Below are 24,813 nucleotides of genomic sequence, written 5' to 3' on the forward strand. Positions count from 1 at the left end.
GGCATTCTTCCATGTAGGTCTTCATGCATCTTGCAGCTCCGGCCCCCAGCACTCTATCTTGCGATGCACAGCTTCCTGAGTGGTTCACCAGCGGCATGGGAGCCTTTGTCGTAGTGCTGCGTGGGCCTCTTTTCCACCTTTCTTTGTCCCAGTGCTGTAGGACTCCTGTGCATGCTGCCTGGTCTACTGTGGGCTCTCTGAGTTGTTGAGAGCCCCTTTCAACTCCCCCTCCTGGGTAGAGTTCACCAGGTCCTTCCTGGTCCCGGGCAGCACCATTTTCCGCTAACTGCGAGCTTTGCGTGTTCCAAGGCTTGTTTGCGGACTCCAGCGACGCAAACCAGACTGCAATCCTCCATCCAGTGTGGGACATCACTTCCACCAACCAGGAACCCGAATCCATCTTCTTGGGTGCAATACTGACTGTTCTTCTTCACCGGTGGTTCTTCTTTTGCATCTTCATCTGGGTTAGCAGGGACTCCTGTTCTCTGTGTACTATTCTGTGCTTCTTGGACTTTGTCCCCTTTTTCCACAGGTCTTTAGTTTCCAGGAATCCACTGTTGGTGTCTTGCAGTCTCTGCTGGTTCTTGCATAATCTTCTTTCTCGTCACTGTGTGTGTTCTGGGAAAGTTACTGTGTTTTACTCCTGCTTTCCTGAGCACTGGGGTGGGTTCTAGCACTTACCTTTGGGGTTTTCTAGTACTCTCAGTGACCCTCTACACACTACACTTGCCTAGGTGGGAAACCACCATTCGCATTCCACTTTCTTAGTATATGGTTTGTATTCCCCCAGGCCAATTTCTAACTATTGTGATTTTCACTAATTGCACTGTTTTCTAACTGTTTTTACACCTGTTTTTGCATATTAGTGAATATAATTTGTGTATTACTTATCTCCTAAGGAAGTATAGTCTCTATGGCATTTTTGGCATTTGTGTCACTAAAATAATTTTTGTAACACTGAGTATTTTTTTTCATGTGTGTGAGTACTGTGTGGATATTGCATGAGCTTTGCACGTCTCCTAGATAAGCCTTGGCAGCTCAGCTACAGCTACCTCTAGAGATCATGGCTTTTAGACACTGCCTACATTTCACTAATAAGGGATAACTGGACCTGGTACAAGGTTTAAGTACCATAAGTACCTACTACAAAACAGACCAGCCTCCTACAGGGGCCAAGAAAAAGGGGAATAAAAAAAAAGGAGTTTCTCCCATTAATTCCCATAGGAGTTTTGAACAGGACCACAACCCGAACTTCTGGATGGAATTACACCAAATCTGGCAGAAAGGTAGATTTCAGCAAGCAGATTATGCATTTTTGGTGTAAATCCTCTGAGTAGTTGTTGACAGTGCTTAATTTGTGCTTGTTGTTTCCGGTGCTGAGCATCAGCACTTATTTTTCAGGGCCGGCGCTTATTCTTCTGCCTCAAGCATTTGCTGAGAGCAAAATACACATATGGGAAAGACAGAGGAAGAGAAAAATTAAAAAGAGTCACAATGGTAGAAAGCTGCTAGAGTACGCTGAAGGGGCGGTGAGTGGTTTTAAATAGTTTGAAGAGGCCCAAGATGGCTTCAGGATTACACTGCCTGAATATTCCGTTCTCGCACATTTAAATGTGGCAGCCGCATGTTCCAGAGGAGGGCTTTGAGCACTGGGACGCTTTAATTGACAAATTAAGCACTGGTTGTTGAGATATTAAAGGGGAAATAAATTTGTAAATTTAGGACCGCAGATCCATTGTGACATTTTTACGACGATCGTGGCGTATTCGCAAATGGGTGCACCAACAGGAATGCTGTTATTGGCTGGCCGCAACCTGATCAGAAAGTTGCAATACCATTTTAAGTAACGGCACATGGTCTCTGGGACTGAAAAATAAAATGAAAAGTGGTATAAGGGGTCAGGGTGGAAGTACCCTCACCCCAGGGCTGTAATAGAAGGTTCTTCGAGGGTGAAGTTATGACCTTATAATAATTTTTTTCCATGACACGTAATATTCGTGAATACGTCGCAACGCTCAGCATGGCTACCCTGTGTAATGTCGCAACAAATTTCTGAATAACGGCAAATACATTTAAAAAATAATTCACAGATTCACTCATACACTAAATCATTCACTCATAGGAGCACTCAGACACTTATGCCCCCGCTCACAGACCCACTCAGAGTCATTCACCCACACAGACACTCATGCTCCCATTCACAGACTCACTCAGACCATCACGCACACGCTCACAGACCCATTCAGATACTCACACACCCCCCTTAGAGTCTCACACACTCACAAATGTACTCAGAGACTCATGTACCTACTCAAAGACCTACGCAGACACTCACACAGCCACTCACAAACCCACTTAAGCACTCATGCATCAAATGACTGCTTAGGTCTAGATTCTGAATCTGATCCAGCTTGAGCTAGCCAGGTACTCTGCGTTCGCTTGTGATGAATATTTAAGAATTGATGCAGACTCCTCTGTTCTTTCAATATTAGCTATTAAGATAATAGTAGATCAGGGAGTTAGCGTTCTTCTCTGTGCATTTTTTGCAGCTCATACAATCACAATTCTCCCTGGTGTGTAGTAAGCATTGCAAAGGGAGACTGAGGGCCTGATTTGGAACTCAGTGGACGGATTGCTCCATCACAATGGTGAAGGATATCCCATCCGCTGAAATCTAAATCCCATAGGACATGTGAATAGGGCAATAGGATATCTGATTTGAAAAGTACAATGCTACTGTTGTGTGTGCCTGTCAATATCTATTTAGAAAGTAACTTTACCACTCATCTTTTTTTTAATCTTCTTTATTTCTTACATCAGCACTGAAGGGCAAGAGGGCATCGAATGGTGAAAGGGCTGCCACCAGCAGTGCCGTGGTGGTGGAACTACCACCACTACCAGTACCACAGCAGATGGTTTCTGCTGGGCCCAGTGCATCCTGTTTATTATTTTTCTTACTTTTACCTCTCCCCACTAGTAAACAAAAAATTGGCCTTGTGCATTTTTTTAATACTGTCTACTTTTTTCATCTCCTCTATCTAATGTTTATTACCCCTGCAAGGTCCTGTTTTCCTGTGTTTCCTGTTTCTGTAGCTGATTTCTTCCCATCTGTAGATTTCTTCTGTTCTCTTTTTAGTAAGCTTTTCCTCATCCCCCATTTGTATGTCTTGTGGTACTGTAAGAATAAGAGAACAGATTTGTTGTACTGTGAAGAAGATTCCAGGCCCAAGAAAACTATTATTCAGCAGTTTCCAGGACAATGCATCATGGCAGGAAAGGAAAGAGATCCCATTGCCAGCCAATGTAAATGTCCTTTATTGGCCATTCCCGTCCACCCTTTCATTGCGCTTCACTCTCATCCTTTCATAGCCCTGTCCCTCCATTAGGAGAAGAAAGTTTTTGACTGACTTGACACCAATGTTGTCAACCAACAGCATCCATTTTTTTAAGGATAATTCCTCTATTTCTCTGCAATCCCTGCTTGCCACAGGTGTATCTCCTTAGATGTACATAAAGTTGTTATCCTGATTAAAATATTATGTTATGATATGGAATGAAATGGATACACTAATGTTGTGAATTATTTGGGATAACATTACTACACTTTATTGTCTGTACTACGAATAATTCAAACTGCAAACATTTGTTTGCTTTAAAGTGCACAAGAGACATTTCCAACCGCACTGCCAGACAGAATGCCATCACAAAGTGACATGACAATACCATGTGAGTCCTCCTCTGCTTCTGTTGTGCACCTAAGTGACAGAGTTTGAAGATGGCGCCAAAGAAACATGCTGCTAAGAAAGTGGCTAGTGAGGAGTAGAAAAAGTAGCAAATTGCCACCATTGGTTTGCTTCCTTCCTCCTTTTTCAGGCTGCAGAATTCTCTGGGCAACAAGCATGGAGCAACACTCCAACCTAAGCCCAAGGCTATGTCTGTCAGCGAGGTAGCAACTGCAATCCTGGTGATGAACAGTGAACCTGAATTTGATTTGCCTCAGGCACTAATAAGTACCTAATTGTCACAGGAACGTGGGTAAAATAGACAAGCAAGTAAAAGAAACAGCACTCCAACATCTTCTACAACCCCCCTTCTGGTGAGCTGGACAAGGATTGGACCCCAGCTGCATCTGAGACCCACCACAAAAGACAGAGGAAAAAGAAAGTTCCTGAAAGCCTTAGAATTATGGAAAGAGATGAGGACGAGTTGGGGATGGTTAGTATGAAAGCCAGCTAAGAGGACATTGGTATTAACCATCCTGTTCAACCTGCTCAGAGGGATGTGGCACTGGTTCCACCAAAACCACCACCAACTTTCATATTTGTAAGGCCCCTGCTGAGACCTGCATCCACCATTACTTTAGGTGAAGTACGCACCACAGAGAGGCAATCGACAAACCCATCTACCTCTAGTTCATCAGGCATTGGCAGTGGCATAATAAAAAAATTCTCCTCCCCAGTTTGGGACTTTTTTATGATTAGCAAGCAGAAGGATAACATTGCACTATGCTCCATTTGCCACTCAAGTGTCATTGAGATAAGCCTGCTTCACACTATGGTACCGGAAGACAAACAACCCATATGAAAAAACATCATGCAATCCAGTAGGAGGTGCACCTTAAAAAATAGCTGGTAGAGGTGGTGGTAATGAGATAGGAGATCAGCTGTGATCAGGATAATAGGAAGTGATGATGAAGAAAAGGATGACAGTTTTCTTTAAAAAGCAGCCCTGACCCCTCCAGTGTGCCAATATCACCTGCAACAGCAACCTCCAAATGGCTTAAACTAAGACTCAGAGTCAGAAGCAGATACCACTGCATACAGAAATGATTATCCTAAGAGGCACATTCAGTCTACCCTTTAATGCTTCTCTCTGGAATTTGCCTGCACCAGTGGCACCACAAGAGAAAACTATCCAAGCTACTATTATGTGCATGTTTTGGGAGGAAAGGTCCTACGAATGTAATGACCAAATAGCACGCTATTAAATGGGAACCAGGATAAAATGTTAGCTCTGGACCTAGGGCCTGATTTCGAGTTTGGCGGAGGGGGTTGTCCGGCACATTATTGATGAATATCCCATCAGCTGAAATATAAATCCCATAGGAAATAATGGGATTTATAATTCAGCGGACAGAATATGCATCACAGTTGTGATGGATTAATCTCCAAATAAGACCCCCTACTCCCTTTTACTAATGTGGAAGGAGTGGGATTTTTAGAATTTGTAGCAGCCATCTGGCCAAAATGGAAAGTTCCCAACCGTACCTATTTTGCTAGATGTGCTGTTCCAGTGCTTGATCCTGATGTGCTGCAATTGGTTGGGCAAGCTTTGCAGCAGAGTACTGTTCACACTATCCACCTGATGAAAGACATGTTGACCAGTTGTCAAGCAAATGATTACATGTGCATCACTTCACACTGGATCTCTTTCTGGAGGTTAGGCAACAGCCATGCGTAGGTCTCAGTGCTGAAGAAACTTTTAAGGGTTTTTGGCAGCATGCAACAGTAGTGATGTTTGCAATGGAGTAATCCCATAGAGCTGCAAATATCTTGGAAGACTTTAATAGCAAGGTGTTTGAATGAATGTGACCCGGAGGTCTCAGAATTTGATTTTTTGCCAAGGACAATGGCAGTAATATAGTGAAGGCCATGCAGACAGTGGTAATTTCAGGGTCCTGTTTTTGGCACTTTGAATCAACCTGATTGTGCAGGACTTAATAAAAAAAGAAGCCACAGTCAGCAACATATTGGACAACTGCAGAGAAATCTGCACTCATTTCAGTCATTCGTTTAAAGCCTGAAAGCAGTTGAGGAACATTCAACATGCTAATAGAGTACTGTTTAAAGGTCTCTTACAGGAGTTGCCAACACTTTGGGAATCGACCTACTACATGTTGTAAACTGTGTTTCAGCAGCACAGACCGATCACAAACACTACTTCCTTTTTTAGATTTTCACACTGGAAGTAAACAAGATGGACAGTACAATGAACCAAGCTACCAAGCTATCCCATTTTTGCATCTCTACAGGACTAGTTAAAAAAGGTGATGCAAAGGTTTACCGATGTGAAAGAAGAAGCAAATGATGATACTGAGATTCCTAGCATGCTCAGCTGGGGTTGGAGTGGGCCCCCTTTCTGTGGGCCGCCAGGAGGCATCCGATGAGGAGTTGTTGCTGCTGAAGATCACGACTTCAGTCTTGTCTGTGTTGAAATTGAGGCAGTTGATCCTTACCTGATTGGCGACACTGGTCAGGCAGTGATGGAAGTTGGTTCCAGCAGCAGTGGGGTTTCAAGAGAGGGTGAGATGAGTTGAGTGTCGGCAGAGTAGAATATAATGTTGAGTCTGTGGGATCTGACTATGTTTGCAAGGGGGGGACATGTAGTTGTTGAAGAGATTGGGGCTGAGTGATGAGCCTTGAGGGATTCTGCAGATGATTGTTTTGGATTTGGGAGTGAAGGATGGAAGGTGGACTTGTGTTCTTTCAGTGAAGAAGAAAGCAGTCCTTCTAAGGACTGCTCATTGGATGCCTTTGTTGTGAAGTCTGGCAAAGAGCGTGTGTTGGGAGATGGTGTTGAAGGCTGCTGAGAGATCTAGGAGGATAAGGGTGGATGTCTCTCCTTTGTTGAGGAGGGCCCAGATGTCCTGTGTGGCTGCAATCAGGGCTCTCTTTGTGCTGTGGTTGCTGCAGAATCTGGATTGGGAGTCATCCAGGAGGTGATTGTGTTCCAGGTAGATGATGAGTTGTTGGTTGACGGCTTTTTCAACAACGTTGACCAGGAAAAGAAGCAGGGAGATGGGTCTGTAATTTCTGAGTTTGTTAGGGTCCACTGAAGGTTTCACCAGTAAGGGGTAGATTTTTGCATGGTTCCAGTCTTTTAGAAAGATAACAGAATCCAGTGAGGTTTTGAGTAGGGAAGGAAGTTTGAGGCCAATCCTGGATGCTCCTAGGTTGAAGATGTGGTTGGGGCAAGGGTCAGATCAGGCACCTGAGTGGATGAATTTCATAATAGTGACAGTGTCCTTAGTGCAGAGATGGTTTGAGGTGGTTAGCCTCGGGATGGCCGAGTGTGTGGAGGTGTGGCAATTGAAAAAGTCTTCAGACTTGAGTTGGGGGTTGAAGTTTGGGTAGAATTTGGTGATTTTATCACAGAAGAAGTCTGCAAGACTGTTGCATTTGTCCTGAGAGGGAGAGACATTGCTTTTCACTGTTGCGGGGTTGGTGAACTCCTTGACTATGCAGAAGAGCTCCTTATTGTCGTCAGAGTTAGCTGCGATGTTTGATGCCGGGACTTTTTCTTTCATCTCACTTAGTTGATGGTGGTACAGGTTGAGGGCTGATTTGTAGGTCTTTCGGTCCACTGGGTCTTTGTTGGTGTACCACCTTTTCTCGAGGTGCTTGCAGTGGCACTAGACTCTCCTGAAGTCCTTGGTTTACCAGCTGGCTGCTTGGTTGATCATCTGTGTTTCTTGTTCTTGATGGGGACCAACTTCCAGGAGAACTCCCCTGACTGAGTAGGCCACAATATGTTTCATGTTATTGTCGAGTGGCTTTGCAAAAAGTAAAACAAAGGCTGACTATGCAGCCCCCACCATTTATTCACGTGTATTGCCAGACTGTAGTTGGACCAGTGTGCACTACCGCAGTCCTATACCTATCCTTCTTTTTTCAATCGCTAATTGGGTTGTCCCACTAAAGATAATTAATTTACAAAACTGCCACTGCGTTGCTTTCATAGGGAAAGAGGAGATACAATAGACAGCTGTGTATCACAGTTCTTAGATTGAAACAGGTAACTAATGCACAAATGAGTGATATTTATTGAGTGAGTGTGAGTGATGATCGTTCACTTTATGGCAGACTGTGTGGGTGTTTATTAACTATTTGAAAACCTGATTCCAATGATTTTCAATGTTTGGGTGTTGAGGGGAGATTTTGCCAAGAAAGGGATTGGCCCTTTCACCATTAACTAGATTTACTTGCATGGTCCGCTAAATCCTTGCTGTACTTTTTTCGGGTTCTTCAGAGACAAGTCAGTTTAGTTAGCAAATACAAAACTACACAAAATACTCACATTCTTTTGCAGTTCTTGCTCATCAACATCAGTGCACTACAGGTCTAACTCTCTCAATCTCATTTGGGTCGGGACTCTGACTGGTTCTGGACTCGGAGTCAGGTTTCAGGGAGGGACTACCTCAACTGCCAGAAGAAGGACGTTATCTATTTGGGAAACCAACAGGACTCAAAGAAGCCTATTTAGTGCTGAAGATTGGAGAGAGGTGCGTTCATTGGGGAAATGCTGAATAGTGTGCTAGCAAAAATGTCAAACTCCTCTAATTTTGTGGTTGTGGAGACCGACATGTGATGTCACATGATGGAAACCATTCGCTAAATTATGACAGTTGTGAGATTGATCAGTCAGGTATGTGCAGCTATTTGTCTGGGACTGGATGTACAATTGCTTTAATTTCTCAGTTAATTGCACATGAGTCATCATGATTGCAGCAGCCTATGCCCTTTCTCTGCCTCTTGGTGCACTCTTCCTGCAGCTTACCTTCTCCTTGACCCTACAATATTGGCAATTAGGGCCAGATTTAAGAGAAAATTACGGTGCGCGTTGCTGCGCGAAATTTGAAAGTGTTGCACACTGTAATTTTCACAACACAGGGATGCACTGTATTTAATAGAATATGGCGCACCCCTGTGTTTCCCCCTGCACCTGTGGTTCTAAAAATTCTGGACCCATGTAATTTACTTTGCCACAGCAGTACGATTTTAGTATCAAAAGACCGATAATGACTAGTACACTAAGCATGAGCATTTTCGCTCAATTCCAGCAGCGTTTTCACCTCGAAATCGCCATTTTCGTCCTGCACTCGTGGCTCCCATTTTATACACGGCAGCCATTTTAAAAGTTGCCCTCACATAGGCTTATAATACAGTCAGATTTGATTCCAAGGACACATACACCTTGATTGACTTTTCTCTGACCTGGGCAAGCTGGAACCATTGCCTCAGGCCAAACCTGTTTGGTCAGTCCCTCTCCCAGTGGCCGAATCAGATAGCATCAAGGCACACCATGCCATAAAACCCTTATTATCGCTCACACACCCTGCCTAATCTTGCTCACACCTGCACCTGCTCTTTTCTTCTTCTTACTTTACGAGGGGGAGGTGCCCGTTTTTATTGGGGGTCCACACTTATCTGATGTAAAATACTAGGCCTTGCCGGGTAATTTATTATGGGTTGGATGACATGAAATATGAGGTTTCATCATGACACTGTTTTTTCCTTTGTAGTGAAAAAATGTGAATGACCAACCAAAATGTCAAGAATGTTTGCCTGAAGCTTAAAAAACTGTATATAAGGAAACCTGACTTTGCATTGAAACACAGTCTCCTGAGAACATACAAACCGTGCTGTTGTACTTCTAGGACGCTTGATACTTGGCTGCAGCCAATAAATTCGATCTTTGACTTCACCTAGAAGACTCTGAGTTTCTGTGGTCTGAATCAGGAAAGTACCCGAGGTCTTTGGGTGTACCCTGGCACCGCTGGGTTACCGGATCAGTACCGGTTCTGAAAAACCCAGTACCTCACACCGGCACTGAATTTGTTGCTGTGCGTCAAGACAGCAACCCTTGCACCATTGTTCAAGGATGACTGCGTTTCCCACACAGAAAACTATCTTAAACGGCGATTTGCTCTTTCTATGTGTGCTGGAAAATGCAACACACATAGAAAGAGCATAAAATGTGGAGATATTAAAGCATTTCTCCTCTTTGCACCCTGCTAATGCCACTTCTGGGTGGTGTTACATTATGGCGCTGTCCCAGGCTTACAAAAAACTCGTAAATCTGGGGTAGCGTCAAAATGCAATGGGTGTTACTGGGGCACGCCCATGGCAACACCCATTGCACGCTCCTTCCACACAAAGTGCTGCATGTGAAGGGATGTATTTACAAGGCGGTGTTAAGCCACAAAAAGTGGCTTAATGCCACCTTGTCATTTTTGGTGCAGTTCATAGTACTACTGGGGCGTCACTAGAAGTGATGCTCTAATGGCGCTAGGGGCTCTTAAATATACCCCTAACTGTTTTAGAATCCACACACCTTATCTTGTTCTACACCAAAGCTCCATAACATTCCTGCTTACCTTACCAAGCCTGTTCGAACAGGCACCAAGATGTACAAACTGAGAAGAATTATAGATGCACCATCCAAATTGGCATTTATATACGGTATTGTTTTTCTTTAAACAATCATACTTTTCAGAACTGTATGGGTTCAATTCTCCATAAGTTGTATTTTTAAAACCTAGATGACAGAACATTTAGATATTAATAACTTGGGTGTCTGGGGCTGAAGGACTGTTTGTAATGCATTTGTCTGGAGTGTCTCATTCCTCCATTTCCTTCCACAACAGATTTAATGATGATGATGTGCTGCTCATAGGCATGATGAATTTTGTTGTTGTGTAGTGTTTGTCTTTGTCACATCTTTCCCCAACTTCCCGTTCCCATCCATTCATTCAACCCCTAGCTCTCTTCCCCAGGGCTATGTGATATATTGAGGTGTGACTTAGGAATTTACACCATAAATGAATCACACACATGATGGGAAAATGTGGTGAACCAACACCAATTCACTGCGGGAACTTTTTACCTGAGCGATAGCCCACGCTAGCCTCTATTTGCCCACCCAGGCATGAAAGGGATATACCATCATTCAATTCATCATTATAGTGCAGAGTCAGAAGAATGTCTGTTCCAGTTTTCCAGGATAGGTAGTAGTACTAGTGTGCACTATCTGGCCCGATTCACAAAGATATAGTTGAGCTTTTGCTATAAGTTCACTCTTTCAGTTTAACTGAACTACCAGGCGTTTACCATTACAATTAGTAACCTTATCAGTAAAAATTAACTACTAGCAGTAATTCCTTTTAAAGTAAGTGATTGAGTTTACTTACCACTCGCAATGTTACTGCTTGTAAAGTTACGGATTGAAACGTTATTAGTCTGACACTTACACTGCAAGAATCAGTAAACTAACACCAAAAGTTCAACATACTTTACATTTCTGAATCAGGCCTTGTACAGCTTAAATGCTTAATCTTCTCCTGAGTCCACTCCTGGCTCAAGGATTTTATATGTTTATCTTTAATTGTTTTAACAAGTTAATTAGCTCCCCATTGCTCTAAATTTACTACTGCTAGTTTTTGTAAAATCAGGTCTTTGTGTCATGGTAGTGGTTTGTCTCATTCCTTGATTAGTTATGTTATTAAATAACCCAATAACTTTATGTTTTCTTTCAGTCTAGTTGCATGTGATAGAGAATCCTTCTGAATAATCCCTGAGTTGGAGTTCACCTTGGTGGGAGTGGGACCTCACTTGTCATGTCTTCACTGTTAGTGCTAACCCACTACTGCTATCACCACTATTAAGAAGGCCCCTTTGGAAACCCTGTAATAAGGTTTTAGAAGATTGAGCGAGGTAGCAGCCATCACTGCATTTATTTAGGTAAGAGAACTAAGAAGTGAAGTGAACTAGTTTAGTTAGTATTTACAAGGAACAAAAGTCCCCTATCAGCACAATGAAACTACTTATTATTATACATAGAGATACAATGAAATCTACATATCGTTTCCAAATGGATAGACTTGCGTTAGTATACACTGAGCATGATAAAAAGTGTGGGAGCAAACAAACAGAAAGCTAAATTAATCTATCACACTTAGTCAGGTTATAGTGACATTGTACAACACAATGGTTAGGTCACATCTTACTTGTACCAATTCTCATACAAGAAATAGACATGTATAGCGATTGAGTCAAGGTACATTAGACGACGACATTTCGATCTCATAAATAGATGAAGAGATCATGAAGACAGTTAAATTGTGCCTGAGACAATTGTAAGATTACAACAACTGTAACCCAATACCAACTACAAGATGCTCAAAGGAGCAAAAAAGATGAGGGGAAAGGGAACAGGGAAAAGAAAATAAGTGATAAACAATTATATTAGTTGCCATGATTAAAATCAGAGATGGGCTCTATAGTTCTACAAAACTCAGTAGTTGGTAATATGGTGACTATAACTCCATTGATGCAACATACACACACACCTGAGGATGTGGCAAGGGGGGAGACATGCTGTACCATAATAGTGCAATTTCCACAAAAGAGAACACCAATTCAGTGCACTGACCATATTTGAATGCAGATGCCCAGGTAGCACAATTAAGGGACCCAAGAAGGGCATAAGCTGAGGTGTAGGACCACACAAATCAAGTGGTTCAAACCAAGAACTGAGAATCAAAACTAAAATTGAACCAAATATCAGTAAACTATCATGGTGGTAAGAAGAACGGGTGCAGAGGCAAATACACTAAATACCATTACCTCAAAACCAAAGTGTGTACCGTCTCATTAGGAGTATCTTGAGATGATTCAGTTATGCATCAACCAGGGATTCAGACTAGATTGGTACAAACATAGAAGAATGAAAATGAGGGGGCGTCCGGGAAGTGCAAAAAAATAATATTGAGGGATTAAAGCAATAACCAACTTACTGAAAGGCAGATGAGAGGGATCTTGGTCAATTCCAGGCTGCTCGGTTAACAGCAGGATACACAGCCAGACAACAGGGTTAATTTGACAAACCCAGTTGGAGAGCATGGTACATGAGCTATGTAAAGTGTCACAGTCATGCTCAAGTGAAAGGAGCTGCGATCTGAAAGTGGAGGGGAGGGTACTGGTGTTCAAAATGGAAGTGGCACATCATGGAAAGTAAGTGGTCTGAAGCCAGAGCACAAACACATAATAAAGAAAAAATGAAAAAATCTGAATCTCTTGAGAGGGCCACAATGGACCATAAAGAAAAAAAACTGGTACGTGCAACCAAAGTGGTCCATGCCAGCTTTAAAACTGGTTATGAGGCTGGCCACCATGTTGGAATCATCTCGCAATGGTTGATGCAGTGGAAGTGACTTATAGTGAAAAACAGGGGTGGGGAGAAACAGAGGGGCTAGGTCCCCCAAAAAAGTTCAGGAGATAAGAACAAGTGAGGTAAAGGAGAAACATACATGAGTGGATCAAAGCAATTAAAAGAGAATATAGAAGAAGGACAAGTCAATCTAATAGTAAAATACAATTGCTGCCAATAGAGATGGAATGAAGATTGAGAACAATGATAGTCCATAATATTGGACTTACGGGAAAAAATATGTCATAGAGCAATGTACATAGATGAAACCATCATGAAGAAAATGATAGTAAGACACAAATTATGCTAAATATACAAAGGCCTATGCAAGTTATATCAAAGGTATCAATGGAAACAAGATACTCATTAAGAGAATTGTGAGCAAATAACCAGACTCAAACAAGTGTAGACCATTATTCCATCCTATTGAGGCCATTCTGAGAGCTGTTGACATGCAGGATTCACTTTACTTCCCCTTTATTAAGTAATGCAGTAATATCCGCCCTCTGATGTTGTGGTTTGATGACAGAAATCACTTGCCAACAGAAATCATTCTCGGTGTATCAATTTGTCAGCAAGTGGTCCACTAGGGGTGGAATGGAGGCCTTGCATCCCAGACGACTTCTGTGTTGGCAGATACATATGCAGATTTTCTGCATTGTCTTCTACTTTTCTTATGAATGTTGTAGGCAATAGACATAGGCATACCCCCCTAGTGGTCAATATAGTTATGGAGGCTAGTAGGTCATATACTAACTGATATAAACTTTGGTAAGTGGCTGGGTGCTGCAAAAGCAGCAAGAGTTAACATTGTCAAGCATTAAGACAGACCTAGTCTGTGTCTCTCCCACTCTGGTAGCAGGGTATTGTTTGGGTATAAGTAAAGTATGTAACCTAGCAAATAAATATATGGCAAGGGATTTCAGAATCTGATAGGGACAGTCTAGGGGAAATGTCAATGTACCTTATGTGACTGTAAGAGGGCAGCTTTTTGGCAATAAAAAACACTAGACTGCACTAAAAAGCAGTGCAAATATGAAAGACAGATTGTGAGAAATATGCATATTAGAATCAAACTACCCATTTATTTTTTTACAAATAAATCCCACCCTCTCCGTCCACAAGAAAAGGCCCACCCTTCTCCCCAAACAAATAGCCCCAATGTCCCATCAATATCCAAATACTTCCCCAACCCACAACAAATAGTCCCTTCCACCAAAATGTGCTTCTTAGAGAGCAACCAAGCGGGTGTGACGGCATGTCACCTCTTGAGCCTGGTTTTGATGGCCAGCGCAAATCAGTTTTAGCTCATGTAAAGTGCAGTGGAGGGGGTCTCTTATCAATTATGACGATGAGGTGGGAATGGTGGTGTTCTGCTGAGTAGAGTGGTGGATAATGGCTACTGGTGGCACTGGCGATGATATGGCTGAGATGGAGATTGGCCAGACTGGCAGGAGGGACTGGAGGCACATGCCTTCTCCTCCTCCTCCTTCAAACCTACCAGCCTGTGATATTCTGCCACAATGCATTCATCTTGTGGCACTGCATCTGGGCAGCTATCTCCTGTGGGGTCGTGAAGCTCCAGCAGCAGGAGTTGCTATATGAAGAGAGAAAAAAATGAAAAACTCAAATTGTAATGCTCAGCGCAAACACATGTTTAGTTTTTTATCACAGAGTATTCCATCCGCCAAACTCAAAATCAGTAACTTAGTCCCATTTTATACCCTGGCCTCACCCTCAACCACAAATTATTTTCAACAAATACCTTCACTTGGTAGTACGGAAGGCTGCTCTACTGCAAGGTAAGTTAGGTGGATTAAGCTAGGTAGAGGTTTAGCTATAGAACAGTGGATTGTCACTGGTTATCATGTGCTATGCTTTTGCTTAGTCAGTAACTGTGGTTGTCGAGTGATGAAAGGGAAAAGATTTAACATGCGTAATTCCTTCATGGAAGCCATGAAATTTAAATCACCTGGCCGAAAAATGTGGCACATGCCAAGAATGAAATTTTTAATTTGTTAGTTGACTGGAACAGAAGAAACAAATGATTGAGTGAAATACTAGTAGGTGGTGACTGCGTGGGAAATGGGAAATAAACCCTTTTCGGTTTGTAATGCATTGTAAACTTTGTAATGCTGCGTTAACTGAAGCAGATGCACATTGCACAGTCAACACTGCAGTGCCCAATTGAACCATGCTGCAGTTAGCTCACGGGTGACAAAATGGTATTGGCAAGAAGGTGATGATATGGGATCTCTGCCTTGCTTAACAAAGACAGCATATTTAATTTGTCAATAAGTAAGCAATGTAATGTATCACTTGTCCCTGCCACCGTTGGGGCTCCTCGCCCTTTAATCATTTGGGCCTCCTCCATTGCATTCCCTGCTGCCTTGCTGCTGGCACTAGCTCCAGCACTGGTGGACTGTGCAGCTAGAAAAAAACATAAACTACCCATTTTAGATACCAGATTTGCCACCTAAGTAAATATTATTTAGAACAAAGTACAGCAACAAAAACTCACTACTGTCTGGTTATCAGTATCTTCTATCAAATCTATCACTTTGGGAGGCTTTTTGGTTGACAAAATCTTAGAAAAGCCAGGTAGTTGAGTCAACCAAAAACATTTTTCTCCTAATAGGGGGACTGGGCTATGAAAGGATGTGTGTGAAGTTCAATGAATGGGTGGAATGTTCAATGAAGGACTTACGTTCTTCGTTGACAAATGCAATGGGATGTCATTCCTTTTTTGCCATGCTGCACTGTCATGATATCTGCTGGTATACTGGTATACTGTATAAATAATAAGACATCATTGGGGGGTCCATCACCATGGCCACTATCTCTTTTTGACTGTTTGACCAAAAAAGCCTTCTCAACAAACATATGTGTTGAAAAATAGCTTACTTGGGCCTGCAGTCTTCCTCATGGTACCAGAAATTAGTTTTCTTATTCTTGCAGAACAACAAGATATATAGCAGAGGGATGAGGTAAAGCTTACTAAAAAGAGAACAATAGAAACCTACAGATAGGAGAAAGACAGCAACAGAAAAAGCGGAATAATGCAGGGATAACACACCTTACATAGAGGAGGTGAAAAAAGTAGAGAGTATAAACAAATTATTTTAGTTGTGGGAGAGGCAAAAGCAAAAAATAATAATAAACAGATCTTACAGGGAGCCAGTAGAACAATCTGTCGCAGCACTAGTCCCACCCACTGCAGCACTGGTAATGGCAGCCTCCTCACCTTTGTGTCCGATTACCTTTTGCCCTTAGGTGCTAATGTAAGAAATAAAGAAGATTTAAAAAAAGATTAGGGCTATGGCTACTCTCTAAAAATATATTTTGACAGGCACGCACAGTAGCATTGTACTTTCTGAATCAGATAACATATTGCCCTATTCGTAATTTCCTAAACCTAAACTATATTTTGAACTACTATTGTATTGTAACAAATATTCTTAGCTTCACCGTCCCTTTTGATGGGCCAGCTCAGTCTCCCCTTGCAATGCATATTACACATCAGGGAAATTGGGACTGTATGAGGTACATAAAGGCACTGAGTAGAAAGCTAACACTTTGTTATACTACTGTCTTAATAGCTAATAGTGACAGGACAGATGATTTGGCATCAATTCTTAAATAATCAGCCCAAGCGAGTGCCAAGCACTGGGCTAGCTCAAGCTGGGTCACATTCAGAATTCAGACAGAATCATTGATTTGACGCCCACTTCACTCATGTAGTGCAACACCATACTGTCAGGCTGAGCCTGGCATCATGCACCAGCCCAAGGCCCAGATTTGTTGTTTGTGTTGGCCTTGCCTATAGGGATTGATTGGAGGGAGGTATCCTCTTCCTGCACAAACAATCAAGGGTGCCGTGCAGTGTATGTGGCACCCTTGCACCATTCTGCAAGGGTGCCTGCATTGGAATAGTAGGCAGCACCAACAGCAATGTGACATATCATGATAAATTAATAAATATATTGTATTAATGCATTTTCCCTTTGACTAAGTGCTCCAAGTTGTCTTGCTGCCCTTCCTGATTTTTTTAAAAATAATTCTGGGCCCCAATGCACCCAGCAAAGTGCATGGAATAGATGACAGACAACCCCTGGCTTACTACTACATCAAACGCTCCCTTCTTACTGAAGAAAGACAGTGGACAGTGAACACACAACTGCAAGCACTCTCTGATGCCATTGCTAAGTACACTGATTTAGGTGAGTGTCACAAACAAACATGTCTATCTATCTATCTATCTATCTATCTATCTATCTATCTATCTATCTATCTATCTATCTATCTATCTATCTAGCCATCCTATCTATCTACCTTATATATATATGTATGTCAATCACATCACATAATGTAAACCTACTTATCTCTTAGTGTGAGCGTGCTAAATCTTAGAATTTTTAGAAAACAAAAAATAAATATTACTCACAGCCCCAAAACCTCAACACCTAGCAGGTTGAGTAGGTCCGGTTCACTGTGGATAATGTCAGCTCAGCCGTGCAGCAGCTGCTGTATATCCACTGCTGTTGTACTCTGCACCCCTGTGCTGCAGTGCATGTACCAATGCACTCTCCCTAGAGCAGTCAACGCTCCCACAGGGCATCACAAAAAAGGGAAAATAACACACTTAGAAAAGTAAAATATAGACACAGAAAGACACAACAGCGATATAAAAGATGTAAATCATGAGTTGATGATTGGGATAAAGATGAGATGGGGAGGGATTAAGACAGACTGAAAACAGGCCCAACAACACGAGAAGCAGGTAAAACCAAATGGCAGTGTCCTTGAGCAACATGTGATGCCATTCACTCTCATGAAATGCGCTACCTCCATGAATAAACAGCTCAAAGTGTCAGACAAGCATTTTTCCACTCATTATCTGAGTTCTGCGGAATCTCTGTGATTCCCCCCAGGCCTACTATTTAGTTTCACTATGAAATCTTTTAAACAAAAAAAACACTTTTTTATTCTGATGGTATTCTGGCTTAATTTCTTAGTCAGTACTATTGTCATGGGATGCATGTGTGGGGAAAACTTGGACAAAACCTATTGAACCAATTGCAGCACATTGTGATGGAGTGTTGGAACAGCACCTCTGGCAAAATAGGTCAGGCTTGGGACCTTCCATTTTGGCTGTTGTCTGCCTGTTGTCTGCCACAAATTCTAAAAATCCCACTCCTTCCACAAAAGAAAAGGCAAGAGATCCACTGCTAACATTTTAGCCAGCTTCCCATTGTGCAAACATGCTATTGGGTGGTTGCATTCATAGTGCCCCTCCTGCCTAAACCTGCTCGTAATAGTAGCTTGGATTGTTTTTTTTGTTGTGCCACTGATGCAGGTGGCTTTTGGAGAGAACCAGGAGGTGGTAGACTCAATTTGCGTCTTTGGGGAATCATCAATGTATGCAGTGATGTCTGCATCCGGATCTTATGCCATTTAGAGGCTGCTGATGTATGTGATGCTAGCACACTTCTGGGGAAATGGCTTATTGGTGTAAAGCAGTCACCTTCATCTTCCTCATAACCTCCTATCACCGTGATCAGAGCTGATTCCCCTCTCTCTTCACTATCTCCACCACCGGCTATTTTTAAGGTGCTGTTCCCACTGGATTGCGTGATTTTTTTCATATGGTTTGTTTTGCCTCCAGTTCCGTAGTGTCTACCAGGCCTACTTCATCGAACACTTAGGTGGTCATTCCAACCTCGGTGGTAAAAGGCGCATACCGCCGTTCAGAAGACCGCCATAACACCGCCGCGGCCGCGGAAAACCGCCACGGTCATTCTGACCCACAACAGTCAAACCGCCAAAATACAGACATCCACAAAAGTCCGCCACACCAAAGGACAGCGAGAAACTGGCGATGACCAAACCTCCACCGCCACGCCAACAGAAATACGCCCACACTATCACGACACACGAATCCACACGGCGGTCTTTCAACCGCGGTATTCCATTGGCAGTACACACCGCCGCGCTCAAAATACACACACTTACAAAATACAACCACATTGGACAATTCAAAATACACACACCTGAGACACATACACACACCACTCCCACACACCCATTACAATATAAAATACACACCCACATCACCCATAAACCTCCACTCCTAGAGATTTGTGAACACGCACCGAGAAAAGACATCCGAGCACCCAGACGCCCAATTCACTGTCACCCAGCAATATTTGCACGCACTTCACACAACACAACAATACACATCACCACACTTAGCACCACACAATCCACCCTACACACCACCCACACCACCCCATGGCACCGCAAAGACACCCCAGGTTCTCTGATGATGAACTCAGGGTCATGGTGGAGGAAATTGTACGAGTAGAGCCACAGCTGTTTGGGGCACAGGTGCAGCACACCACCATTGCCAGGAAGATGGAGTTATGGAGCAGAATAGTGGACAGGGTCAACGCTGTGGAACAGCACCCAAGAAATCGGGACGACATCAGGAAGAGGTGGAACGACCTACGGGGGAAGGTGCGTTCCATGGTATCCAGGCACAACATCGCGGTGCAGCGGACTCACGGCGGACCCCCACCTCCTCCCCCAGAATTTACAACATGGGAGGAGCAAGTCTTGAACATCCTGCATCCTGAGGGCCTCGCTGGAGTAGGTGGGGGAATGGACTCTGGTAAGTCAAATCTTAACTAGTTCTTCCCCCCACCCCACCTGCATGCCAACTCATACCCCCACCCTCACCCTCACCCCCATCACATCCTACTCCTGTCTCACCATCACAACCCACCCATCCCAACACCTAGCCCTGCATGCGTCCACAAAGCATGGACACCCATCATCTAAGCATGCCCACTGCACATACACATACAACCCCCCCAACCACCGTCACAACAGCCCCCACAAAGGAATGCCAGCACTGGGGTACACGGGCACCCACCCATTGCACGCTATGACACAAACAGAAGCAATAACCATACTTTTATACCCCTACAGGACCCGAACGCCACGTCACCGCGCAGGAGGGTCCACAAATGTCCACTCCACCCCCAGAAGAGGCCCACAGTGAGGACAGCAGCTCTGTCTCCCTGGATCTAGATGACCAGCCCGGTCCATCGGGGACCTCGGGACAGTCGGTTCTCCTCACACAGCCACAGGCCACAGTAGACCTTCCCCCCTCTGGGAACACCAGCACAGCACCCACCCAGCGGGCCCATACCTCTGTCCCCAGGACACGTCAATCAGCGGTGTGTCCACCACTACAGGGAACCCAGGCTAACCCAACACCCCAACAACAACAGGGACCTGGGGGCAGTGGTAGTGGGCACACGGTCCAGGGGACAGAGGCACAGGGGAACTGGGAGGGCTGCTGTGCGACAGGGGGGGGACAGGCCCAGGGAACCCACTCTCCACGAGGCCGCCTCCTTCATCATGGGAGCATACCACCGCTCCCAGGAGACGATGGCGACGGTCCTGGCCAGGTTTCAGGAGATCCAGTTTCTGCAGGAGCAACAGTATATGCGGTTCAGGGAGGAACTAATAAACATAAGTTCCGCCATGGGTACCATCGTAGTGGCCCTGAATGAGGTAGTCACGACATTGCGGGACACTGTGGCACCTCAAAGGGCCCCTGACACTAGCATGCACCAAGAACTGCCTACCACCTCCGCCGGCGCTAGTGGACAGGAGGCCCTGACACAAGACCAACAGGCCACCAGAACCCCACCCCCTGCAGAACGAGAACCACCCCGCAAGCGGGCCCTGAGATCCAGGAAGAAGACAGAGTAAGATGTCAAGACCCCCGCCAGCAAAGGATACCGCCCTGATTGTCATCCCACTGTCCCACATTGTCACCCTGTCCAACCTTAAACTGCCCCTGCTCCACTTCCCACAGGCATTTGGACAATGCACCTGTGAAACTGATAGTCTGGACTCTGCCATGGACAATCCTCCACCATCACCCCTCACCGATTTGCAACCACCCATCCAATTTAGAGCACTTGAATAAAAACACTTATTGCACAAAACAATCTGGAGTCTGGCTGTGATTTAGAACAAATGTATTAGACATGACCGTGCCAAAATGTTCATTCACATTGTGATGCTAACAAACCGCTGTCACACAGCTGTAGTCCATGGGGAAACAAAGCAGATGTTACGCAGTGGGGCCCACATCTCTGAAAACGGAAGGGAAAGTCACAATACAGTTACCATACACTGGGGGAAAAAGTCAGACAGTAGAGCGGTAGGAGTCATTAAGTAAATGTAATATGCCGGAGTGTACTCTTACCTGTGTGTCACTGAAAATACTGCTGTATTACTGTGTTCCTGTTCTCTATGTCGTCCTCTTCGGCTTCCTCCTCTTCACTCTCCACAGGCTCCACAGCTGCTACAACACCACCATCTGGACCATCCTCCTGCAGAAAAGGCACCTGGCGGCGCAAAGCCAGGTTGTGAAGCATACAGCAGGCCACGATGATCTGGCACACCTTCTTTGGTGAGTACAGTAGGGATCCACCAGTCATATGGAGGCACCTGAACCTGGCCTTCAGGAGGCCAAAGGTTCGCTCGATCACCTTCCTAGTCCGCCCATGGGCCTCATTGTACCGTTCCTCTGCCCTTGTCCTGGGATTCCTCACTGGGGTCAGTAGCCATGACAGGTTGGGGTAACCAGAGTCCCCTAATAGCCACACCCGGTGCCTCTGGAGTTGACCCATCACATACGGGATGCTGCTATTCCGCAGGATGTACGCGTCATGCACTGACCCAGGGAACTTGGCATTAACATGGGAGATGTACTGGTCAGCCAAACACACCATCTGTACATTCATGGAATGATAACTCTTCCGGTTCCTGTACACCTGTTCACTCCTGCTGGGGGGGACCAAAGCAACATGTGTCCCATCAATGGCACCTATGATGTTGGGGATATTTCCAAGGGCATAGAAATCACCCTTCACTGTAGGCAAATCCCCCACCTCAGGGAAAACGATGTAGCTCCGCATGTGTTTCAGCAGGGCAGACAACACTCTGGACAACACCTTGGAAAACATAGGCTGGGACATCCCTGATGATATGGCCACTGTTGTTTGAAATGACCCACTTGCTAAGAAATAGAGTACTGACAGCACCTGCACTAGAGGGGGGATCCCTGTGGGTTGGCGGATGGGTGACATCAGGTCTGGCTCCAGCTGGGCACACAGTTCCTGTATAGTGGCTCGGTCAAGCCTGTATGTCAGTATGACATGTCGTTCCTCCATTGTCGACAGGTCCACCAGCGGTCTGTACACGGGAAGATTCCTCCATCTCCTCGCATGTCCCAGCGGACGGTGCCTATGAAGGACAACAGCGAGCACAGAGTCAAGCAACCAACAGGTACGTATCCACAGCTTGCACATAACACGATTCCCAATGCATTGAATGGCTTGTATGAGTGTTGGTGCACGGCCTAGGTATGTGTGACGCAGTTGGTAATTAGGCCATGTGGGTCCTTGAAATGGCGGCTGCCTGACCTGTGAAGTGCGTCAGTGGGATGTGAGGTTAATGCGCTGGCGTGGCACACCGCGGCGGTAGGCGGTCAAAGACCGCGGCGCAAAGCCGCATTGGTTAACATTGAACCCTATGGGTTTCAGGAGCCAATGACGATGTGCGCCGGCGGTCGCGGTACGCACCGCCGCGGTACGCACCGCTGCGGGCGTGATTGCCATTTTCTATCTGCTTAATCACTCGATACCTGATCTTCGACAGGAGAGGACCTACACTGCAAGTGCTGCTGTGACCTCGGTCTGGAAGAGACAATGGCTCAAGCGACTGGGGATAGGGCCCCTGCCTTCACTGCGGAGGAGTTGGAGAAACTTGTGGATGGGGTCCTCCCCCAGTATGCGCTACTCTACAGTCCTCCAGACCAACAGGTAAGTACACTGGGACCATGCTTAGTGGGCAATGCCTGGGTTGAGTGCGGTGGATGAAAGATGGTGGGGAGGGGAGCGATTGAGGCATGCATCAAACGACAGATGAGAGCATGTGCCACATGGCAAGGGTGGGGATGGGGGGCCACTCACATCGAGCATGCAGAAGGTGATGACAATTTTTCTCTCCCTGTACATGTCACATAGGTCAGCGCCCACCAGAAAGTCGCGATTTGGCGTGCCATCGCCAAGGACGTCCGGACCTTGGGGGTCCACAACAGACGGGGCACCCACTGCCGAAAGAGGTGGGAGGACATCCGACGCTGGAGCAGGAAGACGGCAGAGGCTCAGCTGGGGATGGCCTCCCAACGTAGGAGGGGTGCCAGTCGTCATTTGACCCCCCTGATGTCCCGGATCCTGGCGGTGGCCTACCCCGATTTGGATGGGCGCGTGAGGACATCACAGCAGACACAAGGGGGTGAGTACAAATACATTCTGCTGACTTTGCGCGCAGTGGAGGTGTCTGGGTGGGGGAGGAGGGCTGTGGGTATCCCTAGGCCAGGACGATTTCTGTAAGCTAGGCCCCTCCGTAAGGCATGGCCCTGTGACCTCGCCCCCCACCTCTGCAGGGTGCCAAGTACAGGTATCCATGGCCCTGTGTCATCTATGTGTGCAGTTGTTGTCCATAGGCTTGTAGGCCATGTCCCACAGATTGCGTAGTGGACCCCAAGTGCCCGGCGTAGTGCAGGGGGCTTCTGTGTCTGTCTTGTCCGCCAACGGTAGCGGTAATCCATGCACTCAACATGTTTTTATTTCTCCTCCCCCCCTTTTTTGTGGTCTTCCTGTTCATGTGTGCATTAGCATCATCAGGCGAAGGAGAAGTGGCATCGGAGCACGAGGGAGCTGCATCTCACATGGCCATGGCGGGCCATGCAACTGACTCGGATTTCACCAGTGAGACGGAGGGCGAGGGGAGCTCCACAGCGGGGACTCGTGCTGATGTCAGTGACAGCGACTCGTCCTCTGAAGGGAGCTCCCTTGTGGTGGCGGCAACATCCGTGCCCCCCGCAACAACAGGTACAGCCGCCACCCAGCGTACCAGCACCGCCCTCCCAGCAGCCCTCAGCGTTTGCCCCGTGCCCGCTCACCCAGGAAGGTGGGCATCTCCTTCGCCCCAGGCACCTGAGGCCCTGCCCCTGTCACCCCTGCTGCCCTCAGTGAGGAGGTCATTGACCTCCTAAGGACCATCATTGTTGGGCAGTCTACCCTTTTGAATGCCATCCAGGGTGTACAAAGAGAGGTGCACCAGTGTTATGCATACCTGGAGGGCATTCATTCGGGTCAGGCTGCCCATCAGCGATCGTTCAACGCTCTGGCCTCAGCACTGACGGCAGCAATTGTCCCTGTCTCTAGCCTCCCCCCTCCAACTTCCTCCACCCAGACCCAATCCCCTGTACCTCTGCCTATCCCAGACACACCTACAGACCAGCCTGCACACACCTCAACACCCAAGGGAAGCTCATCCAGACATAAGCACCACACATCACACAAGCATTCACACAAGCAACATCCACATGCAGACATACCAACAGCCACTGCCTCCACTGTGTCGCCCTCCTCCTCGTCTCCCTCCTCCCTCCCTGTGACGTCTCCACTCACACTTGCATGCACAACATCTTCAGCCACTACGTCCATCACCAGCACACCCACCAGAACACTCTGCACACGTGCAGTCACCACCCCCACTACCATTTACACGTCCCCTGTGTCCTCTCCAAGTGTGTCTGTCACCCCCTCTTCCAAACTACACAAACACAGGCAGCCACCCACCCAACAGCCATCCACCTCACGACAGCCTCCAGCCCAAGCACCTGCACCCAAAGACACCAGACTTCACACTCCTACAACCACATCCTCTTCCTCC

The sequence above is a fragment of the Pleurodeles waltl genome, chromosome 2_2, assembly GCF_031143425.1.
Source record: "Pleurodeles waltl isolate 20211129_DDA chromosome 2_2, aPleWal1.hap1.20221129, whole genome shotgun sequence".
Lineage (NCBI taxonomy): Eukaryota > Metazoa > Chordata > Amphibia > Caudata > Salamandridae > Pleurodeles > Pleurodeles waltl.